Source organism: Macrotis lagotis, chromosome 1, assembly GCF_037893015.1.
Source record: "Macrotis lagotis isolate mMagLag1 chromosome 1, bilby.v1.9.chrom.fasta, whole genome shotgun sequence".
Lineage (NCBI taxonomy): Eukaryota > Metazoa > Chordata > Mammalia > Peramelemorphia > Peramelidae > Macrotis > Macrotis lagotis.
Genome location: NC_133658.1, coordinates 911,401,007 through 911,412,341, shown reverse-complemented (window position 1 = coordinate 911,412,341; position 11,335 = coordinate 911,401,007).

The following is an 11,335-nucleotide window of genomic DNA, read 5'->3' as shown; positions in this document are numbered from 1 at the left end:
CCGTCTGCAGGGATCCTTAAGCTCAAGAATATATAACATGCCACTGTTCCCATTTCTTCCCCCTCTATTTGTCAGGAAACAATGGGAACAGTGATGAAGATCTATTTTTTGATGTTAAGCTTCAAATCAGTTTTTTGATGTTTTCTTATTTCACCCCTCAACAAAAAACTTCTTAATTCTTCACTTTCTGTTATTGGAGTGACAAAATCTGCAAATATAAGACTGTTGATTTTTCTCTTGGAAAACTTAATTCTGCTTTGTGATTCATTCAACCTGGCTTTTCACATGATGTACTCTGCACATAAGTCAACTATCTTAAACCAATTATTTATTTGATTTTTGGTTCTAACTTTGCTTCTTGACTAATATACTGATTCATCAGGAAATAAGTGAGATAATTTGGCATTTCGAAAACTTGCCACATTTTGTTTGGATCTACACAGTTAAAATGTTTTAGTGTTGTCAATGAAGCAGAAATAGATGTAGAAGTAAAACTCTCTGGCTTTCCCCATAATCCAGTGAATGATGACAGTTTGATCTCTATTTTCTCCCCTTCTTTGAAGATAGTCTGCTCTTCTGGAAACTGATGGTTCACCTGTTGCTGAAGTCTAGCTTGCAAAATCTTACACATTTTCTTGCTGCCATATGAAATGCGTGCAGTTAAATAATCTGAACATTCATTACCATTGCCATTCTCTAGGACTGAAACAGAAATTGGTCTTTGATAATCCAGTAGTCAATGTTGAGCTTTCCAATTTAGCTGACATAGACTGTAATACTTTAGCAGCATCAACTTTTATGATTTTTAAATAGCTCAGTTGGAATTCTATGACTTGCAATTCTTTATTCTAATACTTACCTGACTTTATCTCTCAATATACCTGATTTTAGATCAGTAATCACATCATTATAGTTATTGGAGTTATTAAGACCTTTTTTGTATAGTTCTTTTGTACATTATTGCAAACCATTTTTAATCTTTTCTAATTCTGATAAATCCCTACCATGTTCTCTCTTATGTTCATTTTTCCATGAAAACATTCCATACTTGAAAAGACCTATTTTCTTTTCCATTCTATTGTTTAAATCTATTCCTTTGCATTGCTCATGAAAAAAAACCTTACCTTTTGTTAGTATTCTCTGAAATTTTTCATTTGGTTGGGTATTTCTTTCCCTTACTCCTCTACCTTTCACTTTCCTTTCCTCAGCTGTTGGTAAAGCCTCATCAGTCAGGGCTTGTGTTATTTTGGTCTTCCTTTTCTTTGGAATGTGCAATAGTGTGAACCTCTATAGTTCTTTAGGCATTCTGTCACCATATCTAATCCCTTAAATCTATTCATCACTTCCACTTCATATTAATAAGTCCCAGATATTGTTTTAACTGCCTATTTAAAGGTTTTACAGTTTGGCTTCACAATATATAAAATCTATGTGATTTCTATATTGACCATCTATTAATGTCCATGTGTAGAATTGCCTTTATGGTTGTATTCATTATGAATCCTCTAGAATCTATTATTATTCTTCAAGATGCCCATAAACTAGGAAACTAGGTAGTATAGTAGGCAAAGTACCAGGATTGGAGTCAGGGAAAGATTCATCTTCCTGTGTTCAAATCTAGCTTCAGACACTTACTAGCTGTGTAACCCTGGGCAAGTCACTTAACCCTGTTTGTATATGTTCCTCTTCTATGAAATGAATTGAAGGAAAGAGGAAAACCACTCAAATATATGTCAAAAAAATCCCGGGGGGGGGTGTAGCCAAGATGGTGGCAGGAAAAGAGCCTCTCTTAGATGCTCTCACCAAACTATTTCAAAAAACTTTAAAATTATGACTCTAAATTTTCGAGTGACAGAACCCACAGAAAGATCTAGTGAGGCAATTTTCCAGTCCAAGGTAACCTGGAAAATAGTGGAAAAACTCTGTTCCATGGGGTTGGAGGGGTGACAGTGCCAGAGTGAAGGAACTTCAGCCTCCCAGGAACAGCCCTAGGTGGGAGTGGGAGCTCCTAGCAGCAGAAGCAGTTTCCTGACCTGCACCCCAGGGACCACCAAGCACAACTTGGAAGATCAGCAGGGAGACCTCTGCCAGAGCGAGTGCAAAGCCCAGGCCCTCAGTGTGGTTGGGCCACTCAGTGCAGCCACTGCAGCCCAGATCCAGGAAACAGAAGCAAGCCATGGAGCTGCCCAGTGGGAGCCTCCGGACAGCTGCACTCTGAGTGCTCAGCCCACTGAAGGTAAGGGAGTGCAGGGAGACTTCCAAGGTCTATCCTCTGTCCCTGGAACAGGACTCTGGGGCTTTGGCCACATTCAGACCCTGGTTGCAGTCTGGGCCCCCCATAGAGGAAGGACCCCCACCCCCTCACAGCCCTGTGGCAGAGGGGTGAGTTTGTGGTCATTCACAGACCAGGAGAGCATTCAGAGCCTCACACACTGAGGTCCTTGGGGGGGGGGTGTCCCAATAATACTTAAAAGATCAGGAAGCATCCCCAAACCAGGCACAGGCTGGGGAAATGATTAAACAGAAAAAAAAGTAATCTGACCATAGACAATTACTTTGGTCCCACGGAGGACCAAAATACTCATCTGAAGATGAGAAAGTCCAAGTTTCTGCATCTACAGACTCCAAGAAATAAAGAAGTTGGGCTCAGGCTATGACAGAAATCAAAAAAGATTTTGAAAAGCAAGTTAGGGAGATAGAAGAAAAATTGGGAAAAGAAATGATAGAGATGCAGTAAAATTTCCATTTCAAAATATATGTTGTCAGTTCATGTGTCTACTTAAAGATAAAAATGTTATGAAGGTAAGCCAAAGGATAATTAGCTATTGGAAGATGTCTGGATATTTGAATCTCCTGATCAGTAATATCCTACTTCTGTGCTAGGGTTGTAATCCATTTCCTAAGCTTGTTTCTTCCCTCTTTCTGTCTAGAATGCTTATAACATTGTCCAATATTTTCTGTTTCTCATTGCATTGGTTTTTTTATCCAAATCTTTGCTACACTCTCTATAGAAACCTGATTTTCTTATATTAATATATTTTAATATGTTATACTACACCCCCAAATGTCTTTTTTTCCCTTAAATTTCCTTAAACTATTTAAGTAAATGTTCCTACCTTGAATTTCATTCTACCAACTATCCTGATACCTCTGAATTCTGTTTCCTGGAAAATTTAGCTCTGCCTTTCTCTTGAATAACAATCAGAGGAATCCTTACTGTTCCCTTTCCTAGAGTTTCAGGAAACAGCTAGATTTAAAAATGACCTAACATGCTAAATTATTAAAAGGAAGGAATACAGGGATCCTTAGAGTGGTACATTTTGTCATTGCCCAACCTGTAGAGGTGGGTAGGAGATAATTTATGAGTGGTGACATGTAGGGGAAACTAATTCATGCTTGATTTTACATAGAATTTGAGACAGAAAAGCAGAGTTGTCAGGGGTATAAATGTGTTTCTATGTGATTATCTTCTATTTCAGGTTTGGAATCTAGAGAACCAGATTTTCCATTTAGGTCATTTATTGAAGAGTTGATAGTTTTCTAGGAAAAGGAACACTGCCATCTTCTGGGAGCTCAGGAAAATGTCTGAGTTGGAGAGAGTGCAATGAAATAAATTCTCCAACTGATGTTGCTTGTCCTTCATTTTTTTTTTTTTTTGGTTTTTTGCAAGGCAATGGGGTTAAGTGGCTTGCCCAAGGCCATGCAGCTAGGCAATTATTAAGTGTCTGAGGCCACATTTGAACTCAGGTCTTCCTGACTCCACTGAGCCACCTAGCCGCCCCGTTTGTCCTTCATTTTCAAAGAAGAGCATGACATAATGGAAGTGATGCCATGACAAGCACATGATTTGGATTTGAGTGGGGGTGGCTTGGCTAAATCACCAGCCTCACTTTCTTTTCCAGAGTCATCTGGGTCCAGTGGCCAGATATGAAATAGGAAGAGTGGAGATGTTCTGGATGGGAGGCAAGTAGGGTTAAATGACTTGCCCAAAGGCACACAGCTAGGAAATATCTGAGGCTGGACTTGAACTTGGGTCCTCTTGACTCCAGGACTGGACCTCTATCCTCTGCACCACCTAACTACCCAATGAAGTAAATATTTACTAACTGGAAAGCTAAGGAGAGTTGCATAAATTTAGTTTTGAGGCACAGTTATAGTTCATACAAGGTAGGATGTGAACTGAGAACTTTAGGTCAGGAAAGTCCCCTGAATAAAGACTTTCAAATAAAGTATTCACAAAACTAGGCTAATTCTTAAGTTTACCCTATAATTATTATCTTCATTACTGTTTTAAGTCTAGATAAGCAATTGAACATTAACTGACCTCAGATTTATAATGCTCATACAGAACATTTCACAACCAGAAGAAGCTAATTCTTAGTGACATCATCCTTCCCTCTCTTCCTTATTTTTATGAGCAATATCATCCTCTGACTCCCTCAGGTTTATACTTTTTTTTTTTTTAGGTTTTTGCAAGGCATATAGGGTTAAGTGGCTTGCCCACGGCCACACAGTTAGGTAATTATTAAGTGTCTGTGGCTGGATTTGAACTCAGATCCTCCTGACTCCAGGGCTGGTGCTCTATCCATTGTGCCATCTAGCTGCCCCTCCTCAGGTTATACTTTAGGAGTCATCCTGAACACTCTCTGCCACCCCTTACTACACATCCAATCTCTTAAGGACTTACTGACTGCATCTTCCCTCTTTGGACACTCCCATCACTCTTGGGTAAATTCTTATCACTTAACATGTGGATTATAGCAATGGGTGGACTTGACTGTCTTTAGCCTCCACCCACTCCAATCTCCTTTCCATTCAGCCACTAAAGTAATTTCCCTAAAGGTAAGTCAACTTAACTCACTCTCCAACTCATTCAATTCCAGTGGCTCCATTACTATCATGATCAAACACAAAATGCTCCATCTGCCATTCAAAGTCCTTCACAAACTAGCCCCTTTTACTGGTCTTCTGACTGTTCTACACATAAGACACTTTCTCATTTTCTGGATAATTTCCATGTCTGGAATGTTTTTAGCCCTCATTTCCTCTGACTGCCTTCCCTGTTTTCTTTGAATGTAAAATCCTATCTCCACAGGAAACTTTTTCTAACCCTCTTAATTCCAATGCCTTTCCTTTGTTAATTATTTCCTATTTATCCTGCATACAGTTTATTTGTCTTTGTGTGTGTCTGTGTGTGTGTGTTGTGTGTGTGTGTGTGTATTTTTAATTGTCTCCCTCATTAGACTGTCAATTGATCACAGAGATTTTCTTTTACCTTTTTGTCTTCCCAGAGCTTAGCACAGGCCCAGTGACATTGTAGACTTCATTTTGAATTTACTATTTAATCTGGTGGAAGGTTTTGCTCTAAGCCTAATTTCTTTCAGGTTGCTTTCCAATAATAAATTGTGTTTTTGTGGTTTATTGAACAGTAGACTGAGCTCTACATTTTTCTGATTCTTCTAGTCTGTTTTTCTTTTTCTTTTTTAAGAGGACGGCTTCAAAATACAATTAGAGGTCTAGAAATGTTCTTTTCACTTCATTAACCCATTTTCATCATTTTCATTAATATAATAGACATTTTGTTTCTATAAATAACTGTTATAATTTTATCCAGTTTTTTTGCAATATCCTTTTTAAAAAATTTTTTTAAAACTTTTTTTTAATTTAAGGCAATGGTGTTAAGTGACTTGTCCAAGGACACAAAGCTAGGCAATTATTAAGTGTCTGAGGCTGGATTTGAACTCAGGTCCTCCTGACTGCAGGGCCAGTGCTCTATCCACTGCACCACCTAGCTGCCCCTGCAACATCCTTTTGATAACTGAATTGGTATAGCATTAAAACTGTACATTAATTTTGATAACGTAATTTTATTTTATTGTTATGGTTCCACCATGAATACTGAATAGCTTTAGGCATTGGAGGTTTTCTTTAAGGAGCAATTTGTAATTTAGTAGATTGAGGTTCACATATTTTATCTATTTTGTAATTATTTGGAATGGGACTTCTTTGTCTCTTACTGTGCCTCAGATTTTACTGTCATTTTGAGGAAATGTTTATTTTGTAGGCTTATTTTGTAGATATACACCTTTATTGAAGCTAATGGGCATATTTTATTTATTTTTTACTATCTTTTGTATTTTTTCCCCTTGTCTGATTTCTGTTTGCTTTTCTAGACCCATATCAAATAATAGCAAGGAGAATGGAACTTTTATTTTTCTCCTATAAATACAACATATACAGCAGGATACTTATACAGGAGTATAAGCTAAGAAGTTTTTATTATATCTGCGTATATATGCTATGTGATTTTAGTTTTAGAATGGTTTCACAGTATTTGCAAGTTCCCACTATTCCTATTATTTGAAGATAATGAAGATAATGAAGATAAAACCCATGTAGGGTTTTTATGGAATTGTATGTCCATTTTTTCTTTTTTTCATTCTTTCAATATACTTCCTAACTCTAGATTTGATATCAGAATTGGGCTTTGTCATATGTCTAGATGGAAGATGTGGTCTGGTCTTGTTCATTTCTTGTGGTGTTGCCCATTGTGTTATTTCAGAATTTTAGGGACATTTCAGACAAGAAATCTGAAAATTTTTAGTGCTCTCAAAGAAGTCTGATTGAGGGCAATGTCTTTCTCCTTTCCCTTGACTAAACTGTGAAAGTTCCTCACTTGTTTGGATATAAAAAAATAGTAAAAATGCTACACTGTAGTCACTATGATTCAGGTAGCAAGCCCTGATGGATCAGATTTACTCTGAACAATAGGTTTTCCTTTGATCCTGTATTCCTACCCTGGATATTCTTTGTTTCCCCTAATATTTTACTTTTCCCAGTTGCATTCTTAAAAAATTGACTTCCAAGTTTTCTTTCTTTCTCTCTCACTACCTCCCTTCTTGAGATGGTAAAGAAACTAATAGTTTATACATATTCAGTTATGCAAAGATATTACCACATTAGTCATGCTGTGAAAGAAGACACAGACCCAAAGAAAAAAAATGAAAAAAATCACAGAAAGTGAAAAATAATATGCTTAAATCTGCATTCAAATTGGAGGTGGCTGATAGTTTTCATCATGCGTCCTTTGGAATTGTTTTGGGTCATTGTATTGCTGAGAATAGTTAAGTTGTTCACGGTTGATCATTACTTCACAATGTTCTCCTAGTTTTACTAACTTCATTTTGCATCAGTTATTTGATATTCTTCTACAGGATTTAGACTAGGCTAAAAGTTCAAAATAGAGACCTTGCTCTTCTGGGTATTAGGCTAAATTTATTCAATTGTTTCTCAACATCTTTCTCTCTCTCAATATAGCACTTATATCTTGTTCCCACTCTGTACACCCCTTGGTGTAGGTTCTTTCTCAGTCTGCCCTGGATCTGTGACCTGCAACTGTTGTGGTAGTCATCAAAGCTTCTAGATTCTTCCCATTCTGTTGCTCAAGTATAGATCCGGGACCTTCTCTTATCTGGTTTGCAGTTCTCTCTGCACTAGAGCTCTCTGTGCAACTACTTCTGGCTGGACTCTTACCAGTATCCATATATTTCTAAATTTCCCTTTGCCAATCTGGACTGGAAGAGTGACTCACTAGCATTTTCTTAAATATCTCCTTGATTTTGTCTTAGGGATTTTCTATACATATTTGAAGGTTTTTTTTTTTTTTTTTTTAAAGAGGATCTCCCATTATTTCTTTTGGCTACTCAACCACCTTATTTTGATAACTTTGATTTTATTATGAATCATGTCCTATTATCAATGAGCAAACATAAACCACTCTGGCATACAAAGTCCATCATAACCTATTTCTCTCCTATTTTATCATAATCTATGTCCTATATTATATTAAGCTTAAAACAATATTCTGAGAAAGAGTTCATGTGTATCACCAGACTGATAAAGCGGTCTATGGCAATAAAAAGAATTAAAAGACCTCACATCCAACCTCCTCTGTTACAGATGAGGGAACTGAGACTTCGGAAAAGTGGTTTGATTAAAGTTTCATAGACAATAAGGACTTGGGTAGAATTTGAACCCAGGTCTTTCAACTTTAGAATGAGGACTCTATCATATTCATATGAAGTTTAAGGCATTCAATCAAAGACAGGGCCTAGATTCTTTTCCAGAATATATCCTCCCTCTACTTTAAATAGATCTATATCTATATGTTTAGATACACATATTGTATGTATGTATGTTTGTGTAGACACACTCAGAGATACACAAAGAGATGAGAAAAACAGTACTACAAAGGAATGAAGCTCATTATTCCCTTTAAGGCTGCCTTGAGATCAATCAGCAGAAATTTTGAAGGGAAGAATATAGATCATGCAACCTTAGGGAGAACCTGCATTAATTAGGGAGAGATTTTAGCAAATTTGAGATCTCAAGAGATAGATGAATAAATAGACAGTTTTAGAATCTGTAAAGGAAATTCTTTTGCCGAAATGTTCACATGTTTACCTAATGATGATATTCCCTATGAATGCTGACTTTAGTTTAAGACATAGGAGGGTGTAGAAGAAAAGAACACCAGTTTAATATTTCTAATTATAAGTTCCCTGATCTTATTAGGGAACTCTCCTAGGTCCTGTATCATCACTGTGGTGGGTATTGTAGATAGGAAATCTCAGGGTTATTTTAAGCAGAACATTAGAGTCCTTGTTTAACTCCTCCACAGCAACACTAAGGCCAGAATTTGATTAGTTTTTAGTGCTACCTGTAATAGGGCAGAGAGCATTAACAATCAAAAGTCATGACTTGCCCCCAAGTATTTCAGAAAATTTTCCTAGATATATATGCAAATAAAATTTACAATCCATCCTGTTCATTTATTGAGTTTTGCCAGCTACCTTTTTTTTTGTCTTTTTGAGGACATTATTGCCTTCTTAATCTTTTGCTCTATAATCAGCTATGACTCAAACAACAGCCTTTTCTCTCCTTGAACATTTGGTTCCTTGCCTCCCTGACAGCCAATCAAAAATCAGCACTAATGAATTCCTTATTCCTAACACAATTCAATCAACATCAGTTTCAGATTTAAGACCCTCAGAAACCACAGCAGCTTACTGAACATAGTTTATTGATACTCTCTTCTATGATTAGCAAATCCACTCCATTACCTCATCATATTCCTGGAATTCAGAGTTAAATGTTGCCCAAACAAAAAATTCCTTCTCTTGCTACCATTACCCAATCTGTCATACCTATCCATTCTAATTTTTTCTCTCCTTTGTCTATTCTCTTCTATGGAAACTTCTGCCTATTGTTAATAAATTGTATGTCATATGATAACTCATCCTTAAATCTCCTTGCAATCAAAGAAATCTGGATTCACGTGCCTAGTGCCCTTCTATCATACATGGTGTTCCTTTTCTTATGCCCCTGAAGCACTGAACTGGGAGGGAGAGTAGACCTATTTTCTGCTTCTCACATCCATTTTCAGATCCTCCTTCTTCTGCCATCAATCAGCAACCTCTCAGTCCTTGGGATCCATTTTAATGAAATCACCCAATTACCTAGATCCTATTTAAAGTTCTCTATCAATCCTTCATTTGTCTCAAACATGGTGATGTCATTTTGGTCTTCTTCAATAACAAAGGACAAGAACCAACCAACCAACCAACTGGTTATTGAAAGGAAAGTATAATGTGTTGTTTAGATACACATAATTTGTGCTTAGGAAAAGTTTGTTGAATTGAGTTGAATTCAAAGGAAAATTAATCCTAATCTGGCAGTACTTCCAGGGAATGAAAAATAAAAAGAGATTCATGTAGGACATTCAGAAATGCAAAAGGAGATGTTTTAGTTTCATAAAAAACTTATTCTTCAAAACCTAGGTTTTCATCTGTAGGAAAAAAAAGATAGATAATTTTAGATGAGAAAAAAAATACCTTCCTTCTAAAGTCACTAGAGATGATAAGGAAACAAAAAATAACAAAAGTACACAGGGTATGGCTTGTCAGAGAATTTCCTGGGTGGAGCCAAAATGGTGGTATGGAGCTCCCTGAGCTTTTCCTGCAACAAGCAGACCCTGAAGTGACAGAACACATAGAAAAACAGAGTGAAGTAAGTTTTCAACAAATGAATATGTATATTCATTTGTAGTTTTGAAGTTTTTAAGGAACTTCAGCAAAGGTTTGCCTCATGTGGGTAAAAGGGGAGCATATCCCAGTGTAGGTGGGAGGACTGGGAGGCCAGTGGGAGACTCGTAGCTATAGCAGAACTCATGACCCAACTTAGCAGGCCAGTGGCATAGCAGACAAATGGTGTGGATCCCAACCCCAGAGAGCAAAATTCATGCCCATGAACACAAGTGCAGCATTGGTTAACTCTAGTGCAGGAAGCAAAACACAAGCACCTGAGAAGCCAGAGCTGTAGGTCAGGTACCTGACCACAGGAACCAGCAAACGAATCTATAACCAGTGTGACCCAGAAGCAGAGCTCAACTATCAAAAATGAAGAAAAATGCAAAAAGAACACTAACCATAGAAAGGGAAGAAAAAGACATTTGCTCAGAAAGCAGTGAAAAAATGTCTACTCTGAAGCTTCAAAGGTGTTTGTGAATTGGTCTCAAATCCAAAAATACTTCTTGGAAGCATTAAAAGAACTTGAAAACCAAGAAGAGAACCTAAAGAAAACTGAGAAAATAAATGAGTCATGCAGGAGAATTATGAAAAAATTGAAAGAAGAAAATAATATCTTAAAAATAAAATTGCCAAAATGGAAAAAAGAAATCAGTTACTTTAAAAGTGAAATTGACCAACTGGAAAAGGAAAACAACGCAACAAAAAATAAAATCAACTCATTGGAAAAAGAAAATTACTTATCTAAAAGCCAATTGGAAAAGGAAACACCTCAAAAACTAACTAAAAAAATAAAATCCTAAAAATTATAACTGGTCAAATGGAAACTTAAACCATTATGGGACAACAAATTTTAATCAATCAAAACCAAAAGACTCAAAAACACAAGAAAATATAAAATGTCTTTTAGGGAAAATGACTAACTTGGAAAATAGATCCAGGAGAGATAAATGATGAATTATTGGCCGTCCTGAAAGTCACAATCAGAAAAGGCATCTGGGCAATATTTTTCAGGGAATTATCATGGACAACTGCCCTAATAGCCTAGAAAAAGATGATAAAATTGTGCTTGAATGAATCCATTGATCACCCCCCACCCAGAAAGAGATCCCACAATAAAAACTCCAAGGAATATTGAAGCCAAATATTGCAATTATAAGCTAAGGGAGAAAATGTTGCTAAGCAGACAGGATTATTCAGGACTTATCAGCTGTAACATTAAAGGATCAAGGGACCTGGGATATGATATT